This window comes from Schistocerca cancellata, chromosome 8 (assembly GCF_023864275.1).
Source record: "Schistocerca cancellata isolate TAMUIC-IGC-003103 chromosome 8, iqSchCanc2.1, whole genome shotgun sequence".
In the NCBI taxonomy this organism is placed as follows: domain Eukaryota; kingdom Metazoa; phylum Arthropoda; class Insecta; order Orthoptera; family Acrididae; genus Schistocerca; species Schistocerca cancellata.
Window position 1 is genome coordinate 404,623,960 of NC_064633.1, and position 16,709 is coordinate 404,640,668.

Genomic DNA, 16,709 nt, shown 5'->3' on the forward strand with positions numbered 1-16,709 from the left:
GCGGCCTGGCCTTGGTGAGGGCCCTGCAGGTCTCTCGGCGGACTTCCTCTGCCACAATAGGTGGAAGTGTGGCTGCAACTTGCTCTACTGCACTGACGAAACCTGAAAAGATTACGTTTCTAGGGTCGTAGCAAAGTTGAGACCCTTGCTGAGTACCTTTAAGGTTGTATCTTCAAACTGTGTGCCACTCAGAATCGTCACAATGCGTGTCTCTTCCATCTGCTGTGCTATCTTACTCATGCGGTCAGACTTTGCAGATTGGCAAGATGAGGCATTCCTTCTAGCACACTCAGCTAAAGACCAGGAGGCACGGTCTACCCAATCCCAAACATCTCTTCTTAAGGAGGCTGCCATGTACAGATGAATGTGTAACAGCTCCCTGGCCACAACATCTAACCTGTGACGCATATCTCGAATCCTCTCTCTCACCAGTACGATGCTGGCTCTGCGTTTTATATTTTTCGCAGCTCTTGAGTTGATGTGATGTTTAATTGTGGCAAATGCTGGTACCACTTCTCCATCTCGACACCTCAGCAAAAAACTGAGAGAACTCAGCATCTTCCCATTCTTCTGCCGTAGCTTGTCAAGCTTCTTGATATTCTGACACATCTCCTCCCCGTAGAGACTTATGACGTAACTCTTCAGGCTTTCCCGGCGATCTAATGACATCTTGGGTTGTCGGGTGTTCTGCCGGATATCATCGTCGTACTTGCACGATATTTCGGTCACGTAGCTCGTGACCTTCATCAGGTGCGAGCTGAGACTGCCCCTCGAGTGGGTCTGGTCCAGTATCTATGCCTATGGCCTTCCCCCTCCACCAATGGCTGCAGGCGCTTCCTATGTGGTCCGCGCCACTCATGCGACCTGCTGGAGCGTCGCTGCTCCGTTTTCCGGCGCCCACCAAAGACGGTTTCATCCGTCCGCCGAAAAAGAAGCTGGCCAAGAACCAGGCACCGGCAGACGCACCTGTAGTGCCTGTAAGCAACAGATTTGACGTCATCGACGATGGCAGGGCGGCGCCACAGGATAATGCGTCACCACAGCAGTCACAACAACAGCAGTAGCAGCAACAACAGCAGCAGCATATAATTCCATCGACCTTACTGCAATATCCGAACACCTATTTGAAATTGTACGATTGGCTGACGCAAAATCTGAAGCAGCCTTTCACTGCGAAGCAGGCTGGAGGCGATAAGTTAAAACTCACTGTCATACCCACTGAAGACTACGTAAAGTTTATGGACATGTTGGGAACCGAGGGAATACCGTGCTACACGTTTCCCACTGTTCGACCGCCCACTCTGAAGGTGATATTTCGAGGAATCGTCGATTCTCTTCCGAACGACAGGCTCAAGGACGAATTGTCTGCATTGGGATTTGCGGCGACGGTTGTGGACTATCATCGGATGCCTGGCACGCAGCAGAAATTAGGCCTACGTGTGGTGGTTCTCCCGGACACGCCAGAAAATCGTGATGTGTTTAAAATCAACAGAATTTGTGCCCTCTCCGTTTCTGTCGAGAAGCTACGGAAATCACGAGGAGTGACTCAGTGCTTCCACTGTCAGGGCTTTAACCACGTGGCGCGGCTCTGCACAATGCCATTTGTATGTGTGTAGTGTGGCGGTCCTCATGACAGCCGCCAGTTTCCCGTACCCAAAGAAGACCCAGCAAAATGCGGACTGTGTGGTGGCAAACACCCAGCCAGCTATCGTTCCTGCCCGAAACACAAAAATTCTAGTCGCCGACAGAGGGGTTTACCACCTCTCAATGCCAAGAATAGACGAGCTGGGACCCACGTCGTCAGAAGCACACCTGAAAGCAGAAGATGCACCGCTACAGGAGCGAGCTCCACTGATGCAAAGGAGCGCAGCTTACGTGCTCCAGTCTCCAACAGCAGCGGATGTCTTGAGGGGCAACGCCTCTACGGCAGCACCCCCACCAGCAGCATTTGAGACTTCGGACGTCCCCAACCGACCAATGCGGCAGCTGATGTCAACCAACTTCTGGCCCCCATGCAGACCATGATGACAGCCGTCACTGAGATGAGCCGAGCAATTCAAGCACTCCCGGCAGTTCTTGCCACGACAGTTGAAGCGGCCATTCGTAGTTCGCTTCAAGCCACCAGCGAAGTCACACCTACTCAACATGCCCAGGCCCCGACGTTATGAAGACCTCTGTATAGCCACCTATAATGCGGATGGCATTTACCACGACCTACTGGAGTTTCGCCAATTCCTGGAAGATGAGCATGTCGACATCTGCATGGTCAGTGAAACGCATCTGAAGCCAGACCTGAGGGCTAATATCGCAAATTACCTCTGCTATCGGAACGATCGCCCCACTCAAGGTGGCGGTACAGCCATCTACAACAAGAGGACGATCTCGCACTATGTTGTACCGACGCCTCCTTTGCGGAAGATGGAAGCAACAGCTGTGGCCGTCGAGACTTCGGTCGGCACCGTCAAATTTGTGGCCGTCTACCGCCCACCTAAGCCGCACATTGAAGTCGACGATGCGAAGGCATTGTTGCGCCTTCCTGGGAAGCTGTTCCTCGCTCGTGACTTTAACGCAAAGCATGCGGCGTGGAACTTACTCACCACCACTTATGACGGACAGCGACTCCTCCACATCCTCGAGCAAGCTGATGCGCACGCTTGTGGACCTGATGAACCGACATGCTACCCATCCAGAGGCAATCCAGACGTCCTTGACATCGTCATCACCAAGGGACTGAATCAGTTCTTGACGGCAGAAGTGCAACATGCTCTCAACTCAAACCATCTGCCTGTTATATTCCGGTTGAACGTCCATTATCCCCCGCAGACGCCATGGTGGCATCTGTGACGTACACACTGGGATGGCTACCGGGATCGGCTCACCCACCTTCTGGCATTAACTCAACCGGATGCACCCGTCGATGATGCCACGGCGGAGTTCACCACTGCTGTTACCACAGCTCTCTGGCAGTCCACGCCACCGGCCAGACAGCGACAGCCCCTTCGTCCAGGATTACCCCAAGACATCCTGGATCTTATACGTCTCCGCAATCGTCTCTGCAAAGACTGGCGTATAACCAGGGATCCAGACCTTAAGAGACGTGTCAACCAACTTTGGCGCGACTTCAAGGCCGCCCTCGTCGCCCACAGGAACCAGCAGTGGGCCACGAAACTCGAGGCCTTTACACCGGATGCCAATCACTGGGACACGGTTCGAGTTTTCACTAATCGTCGGACGACTATTCCTCCGTTGGAAGCCCCGGCCGGACTCGTCTACACCCCTGAGGACAAGGCCAACGCCATCGCCGATGTATTTGAAGCTAACTTCGTTCCTGTGAACGACCCGATTGACGTCAATCACGTTCAGCGCGTGGAAGCGGAAGTCCAACAATACCTGGACCAATCTGCTGCTGCGGATGAGGACCAAATTCCCCCTGTCACGTTGGAAGAAGTTCGGACATGCATCGCTGGTCTGAACACCACCAAGGCACCGGGGGCAGATGACATACCCAACAGAGCCCGGAAGGAACTTCCTGCGGCAGCCTATATCTGGCTGGCTGCAGTTTTTAACAACATATTCCGGACGCTGACATATCCAGTGGCTTGGAAACGAGCTACGGTTACCCCATTCCCAAACCAGGGAAGAACAGGAAGGAACTGGCCAACTATCGACCTATAAGCCTGCTCCCTCGTATCAGTAAGGTGTTTGAAACCAATGTTTAATGGTGCCAGATGATTGAAATCCCGGGAAAAATGCTGGTAAGCTGTAGGGAAACATGGATGATGTACAATACGTACAAGATCCAAGAAGCAATAATAACAGTGGAGAATAAAGAAAGAAGTGCGTGGAAAACCAAGAAAGTAGTTTAGAAGATGCGGATCGGTGCTCCGTTTTCCGTCCGCTGGGGTTCTAGGTGCTCCCTCTGCGGGCCACGCCTACCAAACCCACTCCTGGGGGTTCCGTCTACGGTCTGGGGTACCAAGCGTTCCCCCTGCGGTCCGCGCCCGCTCACCACGACCACGACCACGACCATGACCACGACCACCATTAAACATTGTGAAAAGGTTTGTCCAGGTCGAATGATCCAATATTCGTGACTTCAGTCGTGTCTTGCTTCCATTATCAGCCACAGTTTTAGAACTGTCTGTACGCTGCCTTTACTTTTTCTAAAGCCTGTTGTGGTTGCCATCCAACAGATCCTCATTTGCGTTTTTCACTTGTTCTGTATTTCATTCTTGTCGTTAGCTTGGATCCATCAATCTTAAGCTGACGAAGATGATTGTCGCTCTTGTTGGCAACTGCCACCTTGAAATTATGTGGATGATATTTTTCGAAAAGTATGGTGATATATGGCCAGTCTCGTACATTCTAAACCCCAATGTCAATAACCGCTGTGTTGCCATTTCCTAAATTAATTTTGAAAATACCGATGGAATATTATCTGTGCATTCTGCCTCATTTGATTTTATGGCGTCGAAAGCTCTTCTAAGTTCTGATCCAGTATTGGGTCTCCTATATATTCCCTATCGAATACCACTTTTTCTTGTATCACATCATCAGAGAAGTCTACCCTCATAGAGACCCTCAATGTACATTTTCCCCCTATCCGTTACCTGCTCTGTATATAATAGTGGAATTTCCATTGCATTATTAATGGCACCAACTTTGCTTTTGATTTCACTGAAGATTGTTTGAATTTTCGATATGCTGAGTCAGTGCAGCAGTCGTTTCTTTTCCCATTTCTTCGCATTCTCCATTTAACCATGTCACCTTACCTTCTATGCACTTCCTGTTTACTACATTCCTAAGCGACTTCTATTTCTGTGATCTGGAATTTTTCTGATCAGTCCGTACTTATTTCTCTCCTCAATCAAGTGACGTATTTCTTTTGTTACCCATAGTTTCTTCTCATTATCTTCCTTGTACATATTTTTTCCTTCCAACATCTGTGATTGCCCTCTTCAGAGTTGTCTGTTCCCCTTTAACTCTTCTGTCAACTGAGCTATTCGTTATAGCTGTTTCTACAGTCTCAGAGGACTTCAAGCGTATCTCCTCATTGATTCTTTCTGATTAACCTCTTAAACTGCAGCTTTCTCTTGATCACTATTCAATTGTGATCTGTGTTAATATCCACCCCCCCCCCCCATTGTACCAAACAATCCTGTATCTGGTTTAGGAATCTCTGCTTGCCCATGATGAAATATAACTGACATGTTCCCATACATCCAGGTCTTACCTTTGTGTACTGAATCATGTCTTCAATATCCCACAATAACTTCTCTATCTCTTCATCTTCTGCCAGCGAATTCTGCATCTATACATGATCGAGCGAAAAGGACGTTAGCACACTGCACTCGCATGCGAGCGGACAATGGTACAAACCCGCGTCCTGCCAACCAGAATTAGATTCTCCGTGATTTCCCTAAATCACTCCAGACAGATGCCGAGATGGGTTCTTTTAAAGGGGATAGTCGACTTTCTTCCCCTTCCTTGTCTACTCCAAGAGAACCGATAATCTTGCTGTTTGTTCTCTCCCCCAAAATCAACCAGCCAGCCTTGCATAACTGAAATATTGTGGGCGGCGTCGGTCTCCTTTCGATTCTGGTGAGGACAATCAATATCACTAAACTGAATCCTCTTAGTGGAATATATCGCCTAATTGTCAGTTGCATACCATTAATTCTGTTTAATAACGTTGAACCTGAGCCACAGGCTAGAAAGTCGGACATTTTCGAAATTTTCTCTCTTTTCCCTCTTTTTTCTTTAGTGTAGTCGAAACTCTTTCATTGGTGATCAGAGTTCTGCGATTGAAACCTAAATTCCACCATACTTTGACTTAATTCCATTTTGCATTCACAAAAGGCAATAAAATAGACCAGTCCATAAAGAATTTTTAGACAGTCTTTCACAATTCTCATAATTTTTGCTTCAATACGTTCGAGAAAAAAATGGGGCAAGAAAGTTCAGGTCGTTCTAGAAATTTATAGGCTGCAGCCTGTCGGCATATCCTTCGTTAACAAGATATTGTTTAACTGTTGCTCTGTGTTTCTTTCCCCATATACGTTGTAGAAAATTGCAAAATTCTTCCTTGGCCTTAGATTAATCACTTTCGAAGATTTCACAACCATATTCAATTTTTGAGAAAGGCAGTAGCTTCCACATTTTAATATATCGCTGGTTATTGGTATGGTTCAGAATAAATGCCTGTCATTCACTTTTTCTTAGTCTTATGTACCTTGTAAGTCCCACTTCCTTACAAGTGAGGTGAAGTTTAGCGACTGTGATCTGCCCCAGTTTCCTTATTAATTAATTAGGGGAAAACGCTGAAGAATTTAAAAATAAAGTGGAGATCAAGATATAAAACAAACAAAATGTGGACTTCCTCTTTGTTGCAAAGCGTACACACAGTGGCCACTTTCTTATATTTCTATTAACTTTTTGTGTTTGGTAGCCAGTAAATATCACCTGAGGTTTTCTTCATTATTTCATCTCCACATTTACACACCTATTCAACATATTTCTTGCTGTCTCACAGATATATCTTGCATGTACATGTAATATTGTCCCTAACTCTCTGATTGGCACAAAAACAGAGAGAATCTTTAATTTCTTGATAATTGCACATTTTTCTGATCATTCGTTTTCACACACAACTACGGTTGAAGCCGTCTCATCAATTTTCATGGATGACATTAGTTTAGGTTCGTGCATTCGAAGTTCAAAATTTGTTTTAAGTTCTCCTTTGAGATTCATATGTGACATATTTTCCAAATACATAAAGCACTCTAGTATGCTCATTTCCGTGGTAGACTTCCACACATTCATTACGTATATGCTGAAACAAATGTTTTGTATAGTTGTGTGACTGACAGCAAACTGACTTCTACACCTCACAATTTTTACGCTTCCATTTTACCTTTAGGGTATAGAACCATTTCTATGTAAATGGAGATCCATAAATCAGACTGTGTTCTGGTGTTGACGAGTAAGAACTACTGTTCGAAACCTTTCACAAACATTGTAAACATGAAAAGATTCCCATTTATCACCATGAGGCTGAAGAAAATAATAGAAAATAAATAAGAGGGGATGATGATAATGATGTTGAGGAGTCTTTGGACTATATGTATGGTGATAACAATCTTAAAAACTGGGAATTAATTAGAAGAATAAGTGATTATTTTCGTTTATTTACCTTCATTTTTTGCATATTTTCCTTTGTGCATCGTTTGAAAAGCATTCTTGATCAAAAATTAACGTTTTGAGTAAATCTGGGTTTTCCTTGAAATCTCATGGTTTTCGTCAATTTGTCAGGAAATTTAACCATTTGTTCTTTTTTAACCAATTGGTCTCATACCAGGTAATGCCCCTACAATCAGTGGCTTGCTTTCTGTTATGACACACTTGATTGCTGTTGTTACATAGTAGGATAATGGAATGCTGTAAGCCTTTGGTGAGACCAGTCGCTTCTCTTGTGTCGTAGTGCAGTAGAAACTGCTGTCCTTGAATACAAAGTGAGAAAAGTAAAAAATTTCTGGCATTTTCACCTTGCTCTTGTGCCTCCGGCAACATGACACAAAGTATCTCATCTGCTTGTAACATACAAACATTGCTACTGAAGGCATTGGCATTTTGATGCACATTTGTCGAGTTAGGATGCACTCCATAATCCAATTCACTGAGTTTGAAAGCCAAACATGTGAATTGATAACTTTTATTCCTTAAATTCAATAGCCATAGTAGCAGTGCCTAATAATTAACTACTGTGAACAAGTAGGTAGCATTTAAAGTAGTCACCTCCGAACAGAGGCTAAAAACTATATCACTATTGTACTATAATATTAATGTGCTCATTTTTAAGCTTATGAAAGGTGTAATAACTGGTTGCTATTTACCTCTGGCTCCTGCCTTAAAACACAACGAACTGCAATGTTGCTAGTGCCACAGAACAGAATAAGTGGCTTTTGGATGTGTGGATAAATTAACAAGAGTGTTTTCATCAAAAGTTTTTTAATGTGCTCCACTGATCTCTTACACACTACCTTCCAGTTAAAGGGCACTCAATTTTTCAGTAACTTCATCAGCAGCTAAGTCAAAGTAGCATAATTTTGGACAGATCTATAAGAATAATTAGTCAGTCTGAGGAATGACTGCTATTTATTCATATTGGTGCGTGCAGGCAAATCATTAATTGCTTCATTAAGATATAGATCTGTCTACACCCTACGACAATTTACAATATAATTTGGCCAAATCAGTGTACATGAAACTGTGAATAATACCGTTTTCAAATATCATGCTCAATTGTGCCAACTGAGCCCATTTTTACACATTTTAATCCACCTGTCACGTTCATCTATTATCTGAGAGCAAACAGTGCGGCCATCAAGATAAACAAAGCATATGGTTGGTTTAAACCCTCATTGTAACGGATCTGCTAACCTCTGGAGTGTAGTAGGTGTGACCTGCAAACCAAAAGGCATCCTGTGAGATTTATAAAACCAATGCTGTTCTGGGCCTGTCTCGAAACACAGTAGGAGTTTCATGACAGTCTGAATTCTTATACAAAGTAAAGAAATACTTGCAGTTTCTCAAGGCCCTGACTCTACATGGCAGGTGACATGTATTGGACATGGTCATATTCTTTTGTGCTCATATGTCAAAACAAATATGATAGGTTTTCTTACTATTAGTAGACTTCTTACATAATAATACTACAGGTGGTTCAAAGTAAATGGACGATGGGTGAATGATTTCTGCATGTAGTTATTGCTGGCTACCTTCTCTCACTATGCATTGCAAATTGTAAGGAATTTGATACAGCTTTTGTTCTGTTGATTTCATATTCCACGTCAGTATTTTGTGATACTATTATTTCCTGACATAGTCACCATGGAAATAAGCGAGACAGTATTTTACAAAAAGCGAAAAAATTCTTAATAAAACTTTTAAGAGTAAAGATTGTTAGTGAAACATTAAGTGATGGTTAGTTTCAGCTGCATTAAACGACACTACAACAATGTCCACTGCATAACAGAGACATTGTCTCACTATCATTGTAGGAGCAGACACTATACAAGTTATTATTATCTATCTGAAGATGGCTGTATCACCAGCTGAAGCTAGTAATCACTTAATGTTTTAGTTGTGGCATTGACTGTTAAAAGGTTTTGTTAAGAAATTTTTTTAACTTTTTGACTTCATGACACGTCAGTATAGTGGCTGTCAAGTATTGACTTTGTGCAAAGACTCATACAAATTCCTCTGGTACTGGATATATTAGACTACTATCTGATTCTGAAAAATGTGACGTGCAAACGACATCTAACGATGGGAGTGATTGTCTACACCTCTCACATTATCAATATCATCTGCTTCCTATATTTCTGAAATTACATTGCTTACGTTGCAAGTTGTTCATCAGCAATCATCTATTGTACAATAGCCAGTACAGTTATACATGAAGTTAGAACATACGCCATCTTTAAACGTAAAGTTATTTCAACAGAATGTGGTACATATTCTCACATTAACAGTCTCAGACCTACAAAGGCCCTATTTTGTATGAATTTGGAGACGATGCAAAATTTCATTCTGGTTGAGAGGATTGACCAAAGAGACAGTTTCGCTGTGTTCTCAACTTTCCTTTGTCACCAAGAGAACTCCTCCCACACTGCAAGGTATGATTTCTGCTTCGTTGACTTTCAACACTAAGATAGGTGGTTCAGTGGAGATTGGGTAAACAGACGTCTTTTTCTGGTTCATTGCTCCTTATTAGTGTTTTCACAGCCAAAACGATTCAGTGCATCATCGAATTGCACATTTTGTGGCCTACAGTCAAAGACACCTGAAAGTGCCGCAGAAAGTGTCCCTTTTCTTTATTCTTCCGACTCGAAACCGAAATTTCTTTGCGTCAGTTGGCATCATAAATGGATTGATCCCTCCTACGGGGGGGGGGGGGGAGGAGGGGGGCTGCGCGAACAGTGACAAGACGCCTTAGACCGTGCGGCAGCGAGAGTGTACGCAACCATTGATGGCATGCTTTGGGCACAGTAGCCTTAGGGCGCCTTTCTTTTGCCCAGCAGCCACATTCGAGTCATGTCATTCATGGAAACGTCGGTTTCTTAGTGGAAAAAACGGTGGGAGATCCGACATGGCTCAACAAATTTGTATAGTGAGTGGAGGCCGAATAAGAAGAAATTGTTAGAATACTAAGGTTGAGAGCATCTGTTGGAGCTTTGAAACAGGAGATACGGGTTAACAGCTAAGAACGTAATATGTCTGTCACATAGTATTATAAACTTAATACATACATAACATAGTATGGAGGACCACACCCTAGGTATGGCGTACATGTCACTAAACGCCGTGAGGGCTCATGACGGACGAAAAATAGGACAACGGGTAAAGGGTGGTAAGGAGAAGACCTTGCTGTCGGGTTAGAGTCTGGAACCAGACGGCATGTAGCTCCTGCATCTACAAGAACCTAACTTGATATTCCTCCTACATGTTTTATTTTTTGGTGGAGAAAGTGCTAGCCATTATGCGGCCTGTCAAACTATAACTGGAAAGAAACACTTCTGACCCGAAATACAGGCTGATTCTGGCACGTAAGACAGAGAAGTGTACCGATTATGGACTGTAGCTCTGAGTCTGAAAGAAAATTATAAACTGTCAATAGCATGACAGCAAATTACTCCTTGGATCCTCCAGAAGGATGGTGGGCAGTACAGAACTACTCAGTCTATTGAATATCGATTCTCCTGGTTGCATATCCCACATATCCGACGCACATACATTGGATTTACATCGTAGTCATAACTAATTTTTCTGCTCCAGTCAGCTCCCTAATCCATTGTTTCTCTTATTAATATCGACCGTGAAACTCCACACTGCTCACTGAATTTGATTCCATTAATGTCCGATTACCTTCATTTATTTCTGTTGCTCACATTTCTATAGAAGATACCCTTACGTTTCAGCAGTAACACAGTCTTTTAGTAACGATTTACATGATAAGAAAAGTCGACTGATAAATGTCTTAACTCTAAGACAATTTTTTGTGAATGAAGCTATGTTCCCAGACATTATTTGTTCTTCAAGAAGACGGTACACGAAAATCAGATTTTGATGAAAATGAAAGGACGTTCTTTTCTTCAGTGGTCGTTGTTTTGTGTCCACATTATCGATTAAATTATCTTACGACTAACAGTTTCGTCCTCCACCACATATAAGTGTAGAAACAGACTTTCTACTAAAGTGGCAACGAAACCTAAAAGGAGTAAGACAATAAATCTCAAATACGAGACAATATTAATATGATCGTGGAGTAACCCGATTCTCATTAAGTCACAGTTAGTATGTTTTATGAAAACCTATATAAACACTTGTTCTCTATTAATCTGCAGTGACCTAAATCTTTTTAGGTGATATCTCCATCAAGAGTATCAGCCTCAAAAAGGCTCGGAGCTACTGTGCAACGGATGAGGACGAATAATTGTGTTGGTATATGTGCAAGGTGTTCACGTCAACGCACTGGAGTTTTTATTTCTTATCTCTTACATGTTAGAACAGTTGGATAGAGCGAGTGTTATTTTGATAACCGCTACCATCGCACTACTGCTCTGCGCAACCAGTTGCGGACCGAAGGCTGGCATCACTGTGGCCAGAAATTACGAGAGAAGCCGCTGTACGCGTCACAGAAGTTCTGCGTTGCCGCAGCTCTGAGCCGAGCGGCGAAGCCTAGCGGAGAGTGATGCAACTTGCACAGCAGCCCGCCGACACTGGCTTAGAGGCTGAGCAAACCATGGGAGTGAGCCAGCTGTGACAACCGAGTTAGGTGCGCCTCTGTTCCGGCAGACGTCACTCGTGACAGAACCGCCAAAGCGTCCCAGTGAATCTCATTTAGCGCCGCTGTGTGTACACACAGGTGGAGCAGCTACGCTTCTCGGCGAGCTGATTACTGAGAATTTCTCTGGCTTCAGCGTATGGCTGGACTCACGCCAACTTGTTCGACCAAATTACTACACTAGTGCACGTGCTACGAGACCAAATTGCCCTACATATGATACGTTGATGCTCTATAAATATTTTAAAACGGCATATTTTACAATTGCTAAGAGATGCTGATATATAAATACTTATTAACTACCTGTTTCCATTATACGATTATCCTTAAATATCATAACATCATTTACGACAGCTCGCTTGGATTCGTAACTACTGTGTGACCAAATGAATTGTACAGATCCTGAAATGCTGTAGTCACTATTAAAATACACCACTGGCCATTAAAATTGCTACACCAAGAAGAACTGCAGATGATAAACGGGTATTCATTGGACAAATATATTACACTAGATCTGACATGTGATTACATTTTCATGAAATTTGGGTGCATAGATCCTGAGAAATCAGTACCAAGAACAACCACCTCTGGCCGTAATAACGGCCTTGATACGCCTGGGCGTTGAGTCAAACAGAGCTTGGAAGGCGTGTACAGGTACAGCTGTCCATGCAGCTTCAACACGATACCACAGTTCATCAAGAGTAATGACTGGCGTATTGCGACGTGCCAGTTGCTCGGCCACCATTGACCAGACGTTTTCAATTGGTGAGAGACTTGGAAAATGTGCTGGCCACGGCAGCAGTCGAACATTTTCTGTATCCAGAAAGGCCCGTACAGAACCTGCAACATGCGGTCGTGCATTATCATGCGGAAATGTAGGGTTTCGCAGGGATCGAATGAAGGGTAGAGCCACAGGTCTTAACACATCTGAAATGTAACGTCCACTGTTCAAAGTGCCGTCAATGCGCAGCAAGAGGTGACCGAGACGTGTAACCAGTGGCACCCCATACCATCACGCCGGGTGATACGCCAGTATGGCGATGACGAATACACGCTTCCAATGTCGTTCACCGCGATGTCGCCAAACACGGATGCGACCTTCATGATGCTGTAAGCAGAACCTGGATTCATCCGAAAAAATGACGTTTTGCCATTGGTGCACCCAGGTTCGTCGTTGAGTACACCACCGCAGGCGCTTGTAACGGAACTGAAATGATGGTGGGCTGACAGTAATTTGGAGCCTGCGCGTCGGAAACGGGCGCGCTTGTGTGAGACTGCCAGGGAGTGCACCCTGATGCCATCTATTGGCGAAACTGGGAATTAGCACTGCCTGTCAGACAATGCACTAAGCTCTCGGAGTCAAAGGTATTCTTTTTCTTGGTAATTATAAGTTATTACTGTATAATTTAATGTTGTAAAGCGCTAGTAGTAAATTATTATGACTGGTATGGACTCCAGGGTAGTAAATATAAATATTCTTAAATAGTAAATGATTTCGGTAAAAAGGTGGTAGGGGAACGCCCCCACTCTTGGTGATACGAGCGTAGCTAGGGGTAGCTGGAGACACAGGCACTGAACAATGGAATGGCCTGGGGAGTGTTGACGTGATCGGACGTGCGTAACTGTGCTCACGCAAAAGTGATTGCGCAACAGCGAAGAGGCGAATATCGTCGCCGTTTTTGGAGTAAAACGCGACGAATGGTTGTTGAAGCCGCCTCTATGCCATTGGGGCTGATTGTAAGAGTTCCTGTGCCCAGATTTTATGGCGGACGTGCAGTAGCTTATACGAGTGCTACAGCTCATAGTTCCAGCCGCCATTAAGGGCATGAGGCGTGAAGAGCTGCGTTAGCCACATGCATCTCACCACCAGCACCGACACGTCTACCCAAGGCAAGACTGCTTGCAATTGTTAAGTCGAACTTTGTATACATGTAAAAGGAGAATACCAGTTTTCTTTTATGCAAGTGCAGAGGACAGAATATAGTAATGAGTAAAATTACGATGCATGTTGTTCATTGTAAAGTGTAGTAACCTCAAACATAGTATAGTGAAATCAGACAGAGGCCACCATCGCCTCTTTCATTTACAATTCTTTTGGTTGTAGAATACTTTAGCGTATAAGAATGTTGGAAAGAGCAATGGTCACACCAGAATGAGTCGCCTATTTATAGTTACTTAAATTTTTCTGAGCAACCTTTCAAGTAAAGTCACTTAACTAATTCCGTATCAATGGTCCAAAGAGTAATATCCAAAATCATTAAATAAGTTGAAGGATAGAATTTTGTTAACCGAAGTTGCATAACCTGTCTTGGTAGTAATTACCAAGCCAACTCACAGAAATTGAGAGAGTATTTGCTTTGTAGAATCATCTAGAATGATCAGAAATAGTAATATTCAAAATTAAGTTTAAATTCAACTCAAGCCATTTCACTTTGAAACGAGACCAAAAATTGATTTATTCTTTTGCTCCTTCAGAGCTGGCGACCGTAGTTATAAGTATTTTCAGGAGGATTCGACGGTAAGTCTGCTGCTCTCGTCGTGCTGATAGGATTATCCACTGCTGCTAGCAGTGGTGATTGGATACATAAGCTCACTACCAAGTTAAGTGGGTCAGGTAGGCAGTGTTACCGTGTGAAATGTAGGGCACTGTAGGCCGTGGATCGAACCCGTTCAATCATCACAGCTCTTAGGGAAATAGTCCGGTTAGGAGTGTACTAATCATTAGGTAAATACTGGCGAGTAACGGTCAAAAATGTATACGCAAGTGAATTTAGCAAGGTCCACGTAGCACCTAGTTAATGTGGTGCAATGGCGAGGGTAGGAGTGGAGTAAAAGTGAGCTGAGCTTGTGGCAGCTGTGCTGGATACAAATATTAACTACGTGAATTCACTACTGCCTCTTACCATTGGGACTGAGCTATTTACAGTTAAAATATGTAGCAGTAAGCGCAAAGGCGTGACAGCTACAAGTCCGTATTGGGTTTATACATACGGAATTGGGAAGTGGGTCATCCGTCAGTGGAGGGGGTTAAAACAACCGAGTCAGTGGAGAACATACCACATTTACTGATGGAAAGATTCAGCGGTTCGGTCGCACGCTCCTGCCTGTGATGCAGAGTCGAGGGTAACCGCAGCCATGGTCTCCAAGCTGATAGTCCATACTGCTGCGAACGTAGTCGAACTGTTCGTGCTGATGGTTGTTGTCTTGCAAACGTCCCCATCTGTTGACTGAGGGATCGAGACGTAGCTGCACGATCCGTTACAGCGATGCGCATAAGATGCCTGTCATCTCGACTCCTAGTGATGCGAGGCCGTTGGGATCCAGACCGGCTTTCCGTATTACCCTCCTGAACCCACCGATTCCATATTCTGCTAACAGTCATTGGATCTCGACCAACGCGAGCAGCAATGTCGAGATACGATAAACTGCAATCGCGATAGGCTACAATTCGACCCATATCAAAGTATGAAACGTGATGGTACGCATTTCTCCTCCTTACACGAGGCATCACCATAACGTTTCAACAGGCAACGCCGGTGAACTGCTGTTTGTATATGAGAGATCGGATGGAATCTTTCCTCATGTCAGCACGTTGTAGGTGTTTCCACCGGGACTAACCTTGTGTGAATGCTTTGAAAAGCTAATCATTTGCGTATCACAGCATCTTCTTCCTGTCGGCTAAATTTCGCGTCTGAAGCAAGTCCTCTTCGTGGTGTAGCAATTGTAATGGCCAGTAGTGTACATTACACAGTAAGATACAATGATATGCACTTGTATGCAAAACGTAAGAGCGAATGAAACTTTCGCTTGCAATGTCACTACCAAGTACCATAGTTCGATGAAACTTGGACCATGTGTAGAAGAAACTGCTTCAGTATAGCACAGAAAGTAACTGAAAGAAGTACCGCATAAAAGTAAGAGTAATGTCATTTTTATTCAAAGACGACAATAGCAATGAGCTTGACGCGATTTATGATGATGACATGCACATTACAAAAGACGAGACATTATTATTAATGGGGTATGTTATCAGCATGAATAGCAGTGCACGCTCAGCAACGTGCTCCCATGCTGATCACGAGCTGCACCACTGCTGTTGACACTACCTGGACTCTACGTGGATGCTCATTATTTCACGCGGAAGTGCTGCAATGCACTTCCCCACCTCAACACACAGGTGTGTAGGACTGAAGTCGGGTGAATGGGTAGGTCAGTCCATTGGTCCAGTGTCCTCTCATTCCAAGAGATTCTTCACTTGCTGTGTTCGATACGGTCGTGCATTCTCATCTACAAAAAACAAGTCAGGACCGCATTCAGCCCTGAAAAAAAAAACACATGGGAAAGTAGTACAATTTGCACAATTAGGTTGAACTGTGAGGGTACCGTATTCAAGGGTATGTAACTCATAATGCCTATGCAACATAATATCTCCTCACACCATAGCAGCTGGGCCACTAAGACTATCATCTTCGATGATGGTCGTGTCTGCATCAAACCATCCCACATCTCGTCATTCCTCGTTGGTCGACTTCCTGTGCTGTTATTACCATCGCAAACCATAACGTCGATGCGCGGGTGTAAAAGGAACACACTGTACCGCTCATGGTGCGTAGAGAGCACCCCCATGCAGCCGCCGAGCCACTTTGGGCTGTGAGATTGTGTGCCTGGACCCGCTATTTGAAATAGGTCCCGTCTTGTTTGTTACACATGGAGCGGTCATCTGGTGCTGTCTTTGAAATTAGTCGACCATTTAGTGTCCTTTTGGCAGCAGAGATTGTCTTTTGAAACGCCACCAATGAAACATTGCTATGAGCAGTACTAGACTCCTGGCTCATACTCATCATACTTCGTCCTCCACCTAGTT